Source organism: Equus przewalskii, chromosome 20 (assembly GCF_037783145.1).
Source record: "Equus przewalskii isolate Varuska chromosome 20, EquPr2, whole genome shotgun sequence".
In the NCBI taxonomy this organism is placed as follows: domain Eukaryota; kingdom Metazoa; phylum Chordata; class Mammalia; order Perissodactyla; family Equidae; genus Equus; species Equus przewalskii.
In genome coordinates this window covers 43,108,758-43,123,132 of record NC_091850.1, presented here as the reverse complement: position 1 = coordinate 43,123,132, position 14,375 = coordinate 43,108,758, and the positions used below count along the sequence as shown (strand labels likewise).

At 39.8% G+C, this 14,375-nt stretch overlaps 1 long non-coding RNA gene across 3 annotated transcripts in view; it reads left to right on the top strand.

Annotated features, from left to right (window-relative positions):
• Window positions 1-2,776: 2,776 nt before the first annotated feature.
• The window catches only part of LOC103549738 (uncharacterized), a 136,683-nt gene continuing 125,084 nt past the window's right edge, over window positions 2,777-14,375 (top strand). For 2 of the 3 annotated variants that reach the window (XR_011530617.1, XR_011530618.1), the window contains exons 1-3: window positions 2,777-2,962; window positions 7,929-8,082; window positions 14,153-14,252. This is a non-coding gene — a long non-coding RNA (uncharacterized lncRNA). Of the gene's footprint in view, window positions 2,963-7,928; window positions 8,083-14,152; window positions 14,279-14,375 lie in introns of those variants that run through there. The other variant, XR_011530616.1, reaches the window with a different exon arrangement.

Here is a 14,375-nt window from a genome sequence, read left to right as displayed (position 1 = left end):
TAGAAGAAGTTGTACTATTTTTACCTGTATATTGCAAGATGTCATTAGTTTTGGAAGCAATTTTGAAAAACCTGTGAAAATAGTAAAAAAAAAAAGGAAGAAATAGACACTTTACTCCCTAGTTCCACTCTGCGATGATCTCTTTTTAGGCCAGGTGGGACTGGGGGACACGCTACTGTTGAAATGGACTTTGCAGATTTCAAAAGGAACAATGGGATCCCGGAGTAGCAGATACCAGGTGGCAGCACTTATTTGCTTATTTTTATCACAATAATATATGCTGGATGGTCAGCTTTCCCCTTATTATTTTCCATGCTGATGGGCTGTGTTTATTTTGTTGGGATTGGTTGAATGGAGCACAAAACTCTTTGCCTTGTTAGTTTCAATGGGTAATGTTGTCACTCTCACCCATCTAGAAGTGGAGATGGTTTGCTTGCCCAGTGGAGCTCCACATGCACAACTACAACCAAATTTGATTGGTGGATCTTTTCCAGGTTGCTAGCTTGGTACTTTTCAAAATGCGCTGAGTGGCTGTTTGGAAATTGTCTCTGCTGACTCCACTGGGCTCAGTTTCAAATCTCTCCTAATCCACCACTGAACGTTTATTAAAGTGGGAGAGAGGTTGAATCAGTCTTTGGGCATGTTATTAAAATAAAGTTGGAGCAGTGAAAAAGATCGAAAGAGAGCAAGAAAGGAACACTCCATCTCCCCTCCAACCCCTATTCAGTCTCTTTAAAATTATTTTTTTGAGAAACGTCAGTCTTAGTAGTTTATTTTTCAGTAGGCTTTAATTTTGTTTGATTTTATTTTTTTTCAAGGCAGCTATAAGAAAAGACTCTCATTCACCGATCCCTCCCCCCTTTTTTTCTTTTATGATTTGAAGTTGAGGTTGAAGAGGTCGAATGCCCGTGAGGATTTAAACGATTAAGTAAGCAATGAAATGCCAAACTTTCAGGATTCTAAAAAAGTATGAGGGCTCAAACAGTAATTACAAAGCACCCTGATGGTTATTACTGCTTTCCCCCTGGGCTCCTCTGCCACCCACTCACGCTCCCTGTGTCTAGGACACCCTGAGTCTACAGTGACTTGTGCTGAACTGCAAAGGAACCACCATGTACCTTTTCACAAATGTCCACTCATCCTCAAAGTAACAGATCAAGGAAGAGATGGCTGCTTGATATACAAGTCAACTTCAGTCCCCAGCCAGCCTTTATTTTGAAATGTCCCTGTTTTTCTGCTGCAGTTGTCACCAGTTCTGCTGGTTATTCATTCACCAAATGTTGAGCAAATTACTTTCTGTTAGACCCAGAGGATATGCTGGTGACCGTTTCAAAATCCCTGGCCCCTAAGAAGTTGCATTCTGCCAAAAAATTTATTTCATAAGAGGAAGCTGTAAAAATTTTAGTCACTAAATTAAAAGAGAGAATCTGAATTATCATCATGTGCTTTATTCTTGTTTTTGTCAGTTCTTGTTTCTTCATTAACTTCTTAATTGGGAAAAAATGGTCATTACACAAACCTATTCTCAAATTTAGCCATGGATATTTGATTTCTCATCTCTGTCTCTCTATTTGTCTATTTATATCAATATTTATCTATCTATATATTTATATAGATACATGTTATCTATATCTATCTATTTATATAGATATGTTATCTGTATCTATATATTTAAATAGATATGTATTATCTGTATCTATCTATAGATATATGTTGTCTATATATATTTATATAGATATATATTATCTATGTCTATCTATATATATAGATCTGTTATCAATATCTACCTATATAGATATATATTATCTGTATCTATCTATATGTAGATATATGTTATCTCTATATATAGATATGCATTATTTCTTTTGGATGAGCTCTATTGCTCATTTATGAGAAGCTGCTAACTAAACCAATGATTTTACTAATCATAATTTTAAATTACATAGCACAATACTTTTTACAGTGCTTTTGTAATACATTATCTCATGTGATCCTTATAGGGAAGAATGATTATCTTCAAATGAGAAAATAGTGGCTGAGAGCAGACACTTGTTTAAGATCAGACAGCTAGTTAGTTGTTTAAGTTAAGAGTCATCTGTGTAAGATCAGAAAGCTAGTTGGTGATGACATTGAAGTATGAAGAAAATGTTTAACTGTCTTTATATTCTACTCATTTGTTCTATAAATCACTATTGAGTCCTCCTGTGTACTAGCCATTATTTTTGATGCTGAGATTCAGCAGTGAGCAGAAGAGAGAAAACCTCGTCACTTCATAGGGCTTACATTGTGGTGAGACAAAAGTGAAATCATATTATATAGAATATAAGAAGGTGTAGGGAAAAGCAAAATGGGATTGGGGATAAGGAGTCTTGGGGAGTCACAGTTTATAAGTTTGGATAAGATGGGCAGACAGTGTTCACCAGAAGGTGACATTTGGGCAGAGATTTAAAGGAGATGAAGGAACAAGTCACGATGGTATCAGGGGGAATAGCAGGAAAACTAAAATGTGCAAAGGCACTGAGGCAAGAGGGAGTGATTGGAACAGAGCGGAGAAGGGGTCCTGTGGGAGATGAGATCTGAGATGTCAGGCAATAGGATGGAAGGGGTCAGGTGAAGGTGTGGGCTCACCAGATGGTGGATGACCCTGGAGTCTATCACGAGGACTATGGCTCTTTCTCTGTGAGATATGGAAGTCCATTGGGCGGTTTGAGCAGAGGAGTGAACATGCTCTATTATCTGGCTTATTTAAAACAGGATCATTCTGGTAGGTGTCTTGAGATAAAACAGTAGGAGAGCACAGGGAGTCCTAGTTGTAAGGGTTTGTGAACTGGGCCTGTGCCCAACGAGCCGCGGACTTCCGGTCTCAAGTTCTGTGTTCCAGTAGGAGCTCTTCCTTCTAACTGCTGGAGGGTCTTGGGACAATGACTGAACGTTTTACTAGAAAGGGAAACAGAACTGAACGGTTAGTATATGTCTGAGCCAACTTCCTCTTCCTCCGCATGATGTGTAGCCTGCTGGGATCCCTACATGTGGTTTTCTTTTCTTTTCCCAAAGCCAGAGTGTGTGCCTCTGCTCACCCCACCTCCGTCCTCATAGTGTCTTTGCTATCAGCTCTGACTTGCCTTCCTGACCTTCCTTGGAACATGCGGAAGACGAGAGACAACGGACAATGGCCTTGCTAGACCCTGAGAGGTTCTGGAGGTCTAGGTTGCAACCCATAATCTATGTCTTTCATTAAAGCAGTCAAAACTGACTGTAGAGATATTGTAAAAATTAGGGGGAAAAAGCAACTGGAACAAACAGCTTGACTACTGAACTATTTACTGTTATAGAATTTGTGCTACACACCAGAAGACAGACCACTGTGTCTACAGTTTGGGGATTGGGGTACGCTGTGTGCATACACGCAGCTCTGTTTTGGTTTCATTTCACTTTAGTTACTTGATTTGGTGTCTGCAAAACCCCGTGTGCACATTTTTATGAGCCTTGGGACAATTTACTGCCAAGCTTGCTTGAACTCTAAAATATGCTTCCAGTTTCAGAAAACCACAAATTATTTACCAAATAGGCAAGGAAATAGAGGTCAGTGAACTCATTTCTTACATAATTTTAAAGTTCCTTTCTGAGTACTGACATCTCCCAGCAGCCAGAGTGATGTGTTCTGTAGGCAGATTAATAACGGGGAGGAAAGCATGGGGAGTGATGAACGCTGCTCACTGCTATGCGGCTCTATAGACTTGCTTTTGATGCTAAACGCCTAGAATCAAAGGTAGATTGGTGGAAGGTACATATGACATAATCCTGCCTTTCCGGTTTTGTTGTGTTTACAGAGACGTAAGCAGGAAGTGCTGGAAAAACTCTTATCTTGTGGAAAGTAAATTATTTAAGATACGAAAAATAAGTATTAAGCCAAAACAACAGAATGGGCAGTCATTAAAAAGAAATTAGAGAGCAGGAGAGAAAGGAAATCTTTCAAACATCAACTGGTGTCAGTTTCTTCCAAGATATTTTAAAGGTGACTACATATAACTAGCAAATACTTACATTCAGCAGAAAAAAGAGAGTGATGGTGAAAAAGTGACTATAAAATATAAAGGGAATAAAGGGACCAGTCCGGTGACACAGCAGTTAAGTTTGCTCGTTCTGCTTTGGTAGCCCAGGGTTTGCTGGTTTGTATCCTGGGTGCAGACCTATGCACCGCTTATCAAGCCAAACTGTGGCAGGCATCCCAAATATAAAATAGAGAAAGATGGCACGGATGTTAGCTCAGGGCCAATCTTCCTCAGCAAAAAGAGGAGGATTGGTGGCAGATGTTAGCTCAGGGCTAATCTTCCTCAAAAAAAAAAATAAATAAATAAAAATAAAGGGAATAAATAGTAACCTTAGACTGAATGTAAAGGATACAGAAAGAAGGAAAGATGACTCCTGTGTGTCCAGCTTGGGAAGATAATGACTCAATTGAGTGAAGTGGGACGATATCTATAGTTGGCTTGAATGTTAGGAATTTCATAATGGCAAATGTCTTGTTGTGTAGATCTACTTATGATAGTTGGGCACATGGGTCTGTCTGAAGGCCCTAGGACATAATGTCACCTTGTTAGATATTGAGAACCTTTCTCTTCCAAATTTTCTTTTCTTTTTCCTCTCAGGGGACGGGGGAATGAGAGGTACTGGGTGCTGATGGACCCTTTACCTTGGAGAGTCCCATGTTATGGAGGAAATAGCTGGTAGAGTCAGAGCAGAGACTTCAGGGGGCCTCCAAGTTGTGAACTGAGCCCTTGGAGCCCAGACACACCAGATGTTTTTATGACATCAGCAGGATTTAATTTAATCAAGGGATAGGGCCCAGAAGGAAATTTGGTGAGTGATATAGGGGGGCAGAATCCGAACTGAGCTTGGTTAGAATTTCAGATGCAGAGAAAAGAGTGCTCCAGAAAGAATAAAGAGTGCATGGCTCCAAGAATATTATGAGTTTTTAAATTCCTTCATGTTATGATTTTAATTATCCCTGTTTCCCAAAGTGATTAGCAAAAACAATTTAGGAGGAAATGGATGTGTGTGCTGGAAGGGAAGAGAAAAGTCGAGGGACTATATCCTATTTCACAGCCAGGCTTATGGCTGGAAGGGGATGGTGTAATTTGAGGAAGGGAGAGGGGTTGGCAGTTTCTGAGACGAGAAAGGAGAGTAGAGCAGGCTTGGTCTGTGAAAAAGGGACTCAGAGAGAACCCAGGTTGATTCCACTGGGATCTGCGACACTCCGGAGAAAATGCAGAAGCCGACAGCTAGAATGAATGTTTATCTCTAACTAAAAGGAAAAAAGAGTTAGTGGACCTGAACATAGTGTACTGTCTGAAATGATTTACATTATGGAAGTTCAGCTTGTAAATGAGTTCATTTTCATATCCGTGTATGTATCTATGTAAAGTTCATTTCACATCCATGATGATTTCTGTAAAAAGTTTGGAATAATGCCTCACACCTATTAAAGGCTCAATAATTGTTGTAATTAAAGGCTCAGTAAATGTTGACTCTTTACCTCTAAGTCCATCCACAATTTATGCCTGATTCTCTACTATTCTATCATGAACAACCTCAGCCAAGCTTTCTAAAGCTTTCTGTATATCTGTTTTTTTTTTTTCTTCTTCTTCTCCTAAGAGCCCCCCAGTACCTAGTTGTATATTGTAGTTGTGGTCCTTCTGGTTGTGCTATGTGGGACGCTGCCTCAGCATGGCCTGATAAGCATATCCACACCCAGGATCCAGACTGGCGAAACCCCAGGCCGCCGAAGCATAGCAGGAAAACTTAACCACTCGGTCACGGGGCCAGCCCCTGTATATCTGTGTTTTCTAGAGTAAATACATGAAGAGTTAAGAATTCGTATTCTTACCTCTGCTTCTTTGATTACTTTCTCAATGTTCCGATTTATTCATATTAGTCAGGCATGGAGATTCTTCTTGAAATTGCTTTTATTTATCTTGATTATAGGACAAATTGGAACAAGTGAGTTCTATTATTTTTGAAAAGCAGCTAAAATCTTCAAACAATAAACACAATTTATGCATCTTCCACTTGGTCTTATTTTGAAGATATGGAAGTTAATTTTCCTTTTAAAATTAGCAGTATTAAAAAATAATTTGTCGTACATTCTATCTGAGTTTAACATAAGACCTGTAGCACGGTGGCCATCCAGCCTATCAGAAACAGGGAGAATCTTGTCCCCAGCAGTTTGATTATGATGTGCTTAGTTTTGGTTTTCTTTATATTTATCATCTTTGGGGTTAGTTGAGATTCTTGAATATGAGGGTTGCTTTCTTTAAGAACTTTGGAAAATTCTTGACTATGTTTTCTTTATATATTTATCCTGTCCTTTTTCCTTCCTTCCTTCCTTCCTTCCTTCCTTCCTTCCTTCCTTTCTTTTCCTCTCTGTCTCTTTCTCTCCCTTTCTCCTCCTCCTCCTCTTCCCGAATATTCTTATAATCCTACTAAAGAAAGAAAATCAGTAATTAAAAAATTTCCCACACAGAGGGGCTGGTCTGGTGGCGTAATGGTGAAGTTCATGCACTTCACTTCAGTGGCCTGGGGTTCACGGGTTTGGACACCAGGTATGGACCTACACACTGCTCATCAAGCCGTGCTGTGGTGGTGTCCCACATACAAAAATAGAGGAAGATTGGCATGGATGTTAACTCAGTGACAGTCTTTCTCAAGCAAAAACAGGAAGATTGGCACAGATGTTAGCTCCTCCTCCTCTTCATCATCATCATCATCTCCTCCTCCTCCTCCAGTTAACTCTAATAGCAAGGAATAGGGTTTTGCCCTATGACCTGCATGTGACTGATACATGTATTTTTTTGTTCTCTCAGTGCTTTAGTCAAATATTTTATACTGATCCTTCTTGGGATCATTTACCAAATCTTCTGTTGCACTATTAAACTTATCCAATGAGGTCTTAATTTCAGATACTTCATTTTTCAGTCTTAGAATGATTATTTTTTTACAGATTCCAATTCTTTGATAAAATTCCACATCCTTTCATCACTTTTGCCTATATTTTCTTCCGATTTCTTGAACATATTAATCATTGTATCAAAGCCCTTGAATGCTAACTACAATATCCATTTATTTTCCTTGTATCCACTGATATTGTTTGTTCCACTAGGTTAATGGTCACATTTTGCTGCCTCTTTTCATGTTAGTAATTTGTCATTGAAGCTCTGTATCATGCTACTTCTACCAGATGGGGCTCTGTTTTTCCTCTGTGGGGCAGAGAAGGTGAGGAGCTGATCACCTCCATCCACGGGGACTGATCTGGGTTAGGGATGGAGTTTTAGTAAGAGTCCCTTCACCTCCAGTTCTGCCTTATCCCCTTAGGCCTGTCTCTCCTGAAGTTTTGATTGAAAGCTCTGGAAGACTATGGAAGGTTAGGTCTGTTCTTTAGCATCCTGCCACACCTTCCTTTCAAATTAGATGGATGTCTTGTGGAGACCAGCCATGTTTCTGAGCCTGGCCTCTTTTCTCAAGTGAGAGTTTTTCTGTTAGTTACTATGCGATTATTGGGGATTTTAGCCTGTCTTACAGAAACTTCCTAAACTTGTGCTCAGCTCTAGAATTCAACAAAGGTACTACGGAAAAAACTGCCAACCATTTAGGGATATTTTAGTTTCTAAATGGTTGTGGTCCCTTGTACGAATGCCAAAAACTTTGTTTTTCTCTTTGTCCTCTTATGATTCTTCTGCATGGACCAGGTCTGATCTTCAGAGTGTGCTCAGAATCGGCAAATGTGCCAGGGAAGGAAACAGCCCATGAAAGACTCTTCACCTTCGTAAAGCTCTCTGCCCTCCAGAATTTTTGTTCATTTAATTCTTTTTGTTTCCATAATTCTCTGATCTCTTTAAATATGATTTTTGAAATCAATTTGTATTTTTCAGTTGGTCTACCAAGAATGTGTTCTTCTGCAACTGACTGCATTCCACCTGTAACCAGAAGTCCCTTTGGAGTCAACTTTTAAGAGTTTGGGGCAGTTATGTCCTTCCAACCTCAGAGCTTTAAGGAGATCTTCACCTATCTTTCCAGGAGCTTCAGGTAAGACTATCACAAAGCAAAGTGTGGATGTATGTGACGAAAAGAATTTAAATATTAAATTCATATGTCAAACGTTCAAATAAAATTATGTTCTCTGGCAATTTACACTTCTGTTATGTACAGTAATAATGACTGTGCTCCAGTAGCCAAATTTGTCACTCCATTTTTTTCAATATGGGAATTATTTGTTAAGGTGATTACTGTATGAAGAAATATTGCAATATTTGAAATTAAATCTTGCAAGTCATAATGGGACCTTAAAGGCATGGGGTGCACCCATGTGAAAGACTTGACTCTCCTTTTCTCTCTGTGTTGGGTAGAAGGAGAACACTGAGAGATGCTTGGCCGCTCACAGAGCCTACCCTGCAAACCTCAGTGCAAGAGGTGATGTTAATCTGGATGTGAACCCAGGAGAGTGTTGGATCTCAGAACATCCACTGAGTCAGTGGACTCATGTCTAAGGAAGTGACTGTCATTATCCTTAAGTGTGGGCTGTGTTTGTGACTTAAGTAGACTCATTTATGTCTCCTAAATACATATTCCTTTTGGGATTGAATTTGTAGAACCCTTCACTTTGGCTCATTCTGATTTTCTCTCTGGTTTTTCTACCATTGTGACGTCCTACCTCTGCTCTCGACATAACTTTCCCTGACCACTTGGTTGTACCTTGGCATTTCAAAACACTTGACAGACTTTATTTTACTGGATCCTTATAATGAGCTTCTGTGGCTAGGCGTGGCCTAGGTTCCACTTTATAGACAAGGAAACCACAGGTCAAGAAGTTAAGCACAATCCGTAACAGCAGTGACAAGATTTAAAACCAGGTCACTTTTCTGCTTTTTTCCTACTATATCATTATATGAATTGATCCTAGCTCTGAGATCATAGATGATACTAGAGTAAGAACACCTCTTTCCATCTGGTATATGGTTGAAAAGGGAAGATATCATTATATGAATTGATCCTAGCTCTGAGATCATAGATGATACTAGAGTAAGAACACCTCTTTCCATCTGGTATATGGTTGAAAAGGGAAGATTCTGCACAAATCAATATGGAAGGCAGTTTTACCTTTTCCTATAACTTCCTTTCTGGGGCCCGACACTCACCAAGCTTAGATGATAGGAAGGGGACTTATAGAACTTAACTCAAAGCAGAGACAGTGGTGGAGATGCTCAGCATCATACAGCATGAGGTGAGCATCCTTGGGAGTGACAGGGCTAATGGTCCTGGAGCTGGCTTGACCTTGAATTGCACTAGTGAGGTCCAAGTTTCTTCCTGCCTCTCCTTCAGTCTCAACTTCATTCATGGATTAGTACTTTTTCTCCCCCATGTAGATCCACTTAGAGGAAATTGGACAGAACAGAATAACCAGATGTTTAAGCTGAGGCCAGGAGAGGTGGGATGTGAGGGAGTGGGAGTTCCTAAGGGACATGCTCTGATAAACAGAGCAAGTCAATTACATGGGGGAACTGAGAAGTGAATGATGGACTTCCAAGCTCACTGAGATTGAGGATCAGTTGTATAAGGCAAAGCAAACTATTGGACCCAACGGTCTCATTTGATAATTTGATGGTTTAACAAAATGATACGAGCCAGCCCCGTGACCGAGAGGTTAAGTTCTCAAGCTCTGCTTTGGTGGCCCAGGGATTCGCTCGTTCAAATCAATGAGCGACATGGCGCCTCTCATCAAGCCATGCTGAGGCAGCATCCCACATGCCACAACTAGAAGGACCCACAACTAAAAATACACAACTATGTACCGGGGGCTTTGGGGAGAAAAAGGAAAAATAAAATCTTAAAAAAAAAGAGAAAAAAAGAAAATGGTAAAGCATCAACAATTTCATATGATTTGGCACAATATTTTGAAACTCCTTTTCTATTCTGAAATAATAATGTTTGACAATGTAAGCTTTATATGTGTATGTTTTAAAAATACAATGCTCTGACTCCAATATAATGGATAGTTCAATAAGTAAATGCTCATCCATGACTTCATCCTCACTTGAAGAAATAGTATGCTTGCAGCTCTGTGAAGCTTATCCTGGGCGCCATAGCTACAAATGCAGATGTCATTAGGGGTGTAGTATTGGTTACTTAACTAACTCTAGTTACAGCTGCCACTGGGCCAGCTCACGTGTTTCCAGGTCCGCCTTTCAATTTTTCCTGTTTCTGGCATCTGAGTTCTTTTCTTTCATGGGAGCTCAATTATGTATTTTAAATACATTTAGCTATGTTTTGAACATGTCTTTTAGCAAAGGATGTTCCTTATTGGAAAATCTTCCATGTTGCTAGAAACAGAGAACATGCAAGTTTGGGGTGAAGAAAAATAGATTTCATAAATGATGAAAGCTAAGCATGGAATGGCCTTCCCATAAGAAAGCATTTCAAAATGTATGCGTAGAAAGGCAGTAAGGGGATAAATGCAAATCAAGTTATTTTAAACCATTGTTTTCAGAGCCAAGGAAGAAATTATGAGAATAAAGTCCTTAAAAACATTATAAGTCCTTTGGTGGTGTTTTTAGTGGAAGTAATTTAGAGATGATTGGATATTGTTATTTTTAATTCTATCTTTTAGAACAAAAGTTTACCAAAATAGAGAGCTTTGCCATTTCTTTTTCCCACAACTTTAAAAAGTAAACTGTGAGCATTGGGTCAGCACAATCTTTCTTTTTTAGACTCCTTTGCTTGCAAATTCATCCACCATCAAATTACATTGTATTCCTTCCTTTTTTGCCTTCCTGTGGCACAGCCTTTTATAAATAAACCTAAAGCCTTGTCTTCCTCCTCTCTCTTGCTCTGAGTAAATAGTAAGAAATCAGTTGCCTGAGTCGAGTGATTTTATACAAGTGGATCTTGTTAGAGCATTTCCTTACACCTGGGATATCAGGAGATTTATTTGTAACCTTCTTTGCCAAAAGAACAGTAGTGGTATTTACTGTCTACAGTGTGTTGTAGTTTCAAAGATTTTGTTTGACTCTTGCCAAAGTGACTGAATTAAGAAGTGCTTAATTGACTGATTTAAAAAAAAAACAACTCATTTAAATCAGTCAGCTGTTTGGCCTATACCAGCCCATATTTTCATACGATTGTATATTTTGATTTTTTTGTTCTATTTCTCGGCAATGTGTAGACCCAGCTATTTTTGCTAATTACATAGTCCTTCGAAGTCCAGTTTGTTTATTTGTGAAAACGGATAAAAATCTATCATGCCTCCTTTCCAAGAGAGCGCTGTATGTAAATGGAGGATGCTTCGAAACCACTTGAGGGGTGGGGCTGAGATCCCAAAGAAACAGGCTAAAGTGCCTCTAAGGATCCTATGACTTCTAGGGCTGCTGAGAAGGACACACAACTTTGGGGCTAGAGCTGAGGTGCCCACGACAATGGCCACGCACTTGAGCATCCTGCCAGTCATCTCCATTCTCTGCCTCCCTCCCACCTCTCCCTGTTCCTACCCCATTTGGTTTTCAGCCTTTTCTCTAAATATATGTTGAAGATATCTTTATTCAGCTATCCAGGTTGCTCATATATCTTGGTTTGGGCCTGTCTGGTTGAAGGAGTAATGAGGAAACACATTGCTGTGGTGATTTCTGTCATTCATTTCTCCATGTATTTTGGTGTTAATTGATTTTTTTTGATGCACTGCAAAATAATTTGGAACTCACCCTCTCCCCTCACCCATCCCCTTCCTCTTCTTTCAGACCGCCACCAAGAATTAGTTGAAGATATGTTTTGACAATGCTGAGGACAGTAATTTGTAGTGTGTCATGGATATAGGGTTGACCTCTTTGGGAGGCTGGGAGATGCATTTGGAAGGGTAGGGAAGTAAGACTCCTCCATCTCCCCAGTCTGGAGAAATTATGCTGCAGCCACATATCCTGAATGAGAAGGAAGTGTTGGTGTTTCCATCATCGTTGAGCTTTGATTACTAATGTAGCTATCTTTGAGGAATTCTGCTCTTAACAATAAAACTAGAATCTCCCTCCTCCCTCCTGTGTTACACAGCCTCTGTTTGCAATTTATTCTGGCATCTTTGAATTACAAACACCCTTTGACTTTCTCTTCCACATATTCATTTATTTCTGCTGCTTCTCTTTACACTTTCTGCTGGAGAAGTGCTGAGCCTCTTGGTGGGGCGCCTCTCTCAGCCAATGACCATCCAGCAGAGAATGGAGTCAGTTGTAACCCAGAAACCAGGAAGAGGTTATTTGTAAGTTATTGTATTTTTCAAAAAGTGACTGCAATTAGTTTTGGTGTTAGGCAGCAAAAAACCCCCAAAATGTTCTTTTTGATTTAACATCATTTGCATAATACAGATGTTCATCTACTGGAAGAAAACTTTAAGAGTGTGTGTGTGCGTGTGTGTGTGTGTTGCTCCATGCATATTTCTTGAGTATCTTCTATGTGCCAGGTATGACGCTAGTAGACATATAGTTGAGAATAAAACAACCATGGTCTCTACCCTTAACCGATTTACAATCTAGGACAAAACAGACTTCCTATGTTCAAATCCGCAATGACATAATTATGATAATTATTGTATTTGAAGAAAGTACATAGAATTCAGAAAATGGTTTAATAGGGGAGCTTCTTCGAGCTTAGACATTGGGATGATGTTTCCTATGAAAGTGACACTTAACATGAGGCCTGAAGGATGAGTAGGAACAAAGCAGATGAAATATGGAGCTAGGAGCTAGGGGTAGAAAAGAGAGAGGGAAGCGGTGTTGATTGTACTGATGGAGAGGTGTGGGGTACTGGGGAAGCTGATGGATGTAGAGAAAGTGGCAGTGTCATTGGACTGCAGGTCTTGAGGCAGGCAGAAGTGTTGCAATGAAGGGACTACAATAAGGCAACTGAAAAGAGAAAAGATTAAAGGTGGTGTGTGGACACGTGCATGTGTGTATATGTGTGTACCTGAATGTGTCATAGTGGAATTATTTGGAATGCAGTTTCTAATGATGACCAAATTCATAGTGTGACTGTGGAAGCTGGTACTGGAGGTGGAGTGATAGAAAGGATCACTGGATATCAAGTTAGGACACTGCCCGCCAAGGTGATCATGCATCCGTATGATGCTGAATTTGCCTAGCATTATGGCAGGCTTGAGTTGAAAGGAAGACTGTGAATCATTGTTCAATTTTAAATGAGTGACCGGATGGTGAAGTGATGACTACAGGGAGAAAATGTTCTTATGACCAGCTGCTCAGAGGAGAAGCTTACAAAAGAGAGAGCAACTATTGGTCCGGAAATGGCATTGAGTACCACTTCCAACCCTAAGATATTTGGGGTTTGAAAGAAAACACAGTCCCAAGTCCCCACTCGAGAGCAGAAACAGGATCTGAAGGGGAAAGTGGGTTTCAGTGAAGTCAAGGAACTGGGGGTGTGTGTGTGTGTGTGTGTGTGTGTGTGTGTGTGTGATAACTTTGGTATAATTACGGCTTAGAATCGTGTAGAGTAAGGTAAGAAGACACCTCTTTAAAACTCATCCTCTCATCCCTTCATCCAAACTTTGAATTTCTTCTGTAACACTCCTTCCAAATCAGTCAAGTGCCTGCTTAAAAACTTCCGGCAATAGACAGATCACTATTTTCTAATGCAGGGAATTTCACTTTTGGTGGCTCTTTCTAGTGAAAAAAATGGTTCTATATATGGCAGACCTTCTAATAACTGTAGCAGTTTCTAAGTAAATGTGCAGAAAAAAGTGCTCAGAGGTGGGTGATGAGGGTGGCCAGACTGAAAGGTTATTTTATTTAAATTTTTCAGAATTTGTTTACGTAATACTTACGCGATTTAAAATATAGACATCAAATTTATGTTTCTCAAAATTGCATCAAAACCTGAAAAATTAATTTGAAAACAGTTTATGGTGTGTGTTATGGACTGAATTGTGTTCCCTTGAAATTCATGGGTTGAAGCCCTAATCCACAATATGACCGCATTTAGAGACAAGGACTTTAGGAGGCAATTAGGGTTAAATGAGGCTTAAAGGTGGGGCCCTAATCCTATAAGATTAGTAGACCAGAGCGCTCACTCTCAATCTCTCTCTCCCCTCCCTGCCCGATGTCTGAAGGCAAAGCAAGAAGGTAGCCATCTGCAAGCCAGGAAGAGGGCTCTTACCAGAAACCAAATCAGCCGTCACCTTAATCTTCGGTTTCCCAGCTTCCAGAACTGTAAGAAATAAACTTCTGTTGTTTAAGCTACCTAGTCTATGGTATTTTGTCATGGCATCCTGAGCAGACTAAAACAGTTTGGTTGGAATTATAAATATAGCTCATTTTCTGAATAAGTTTTCT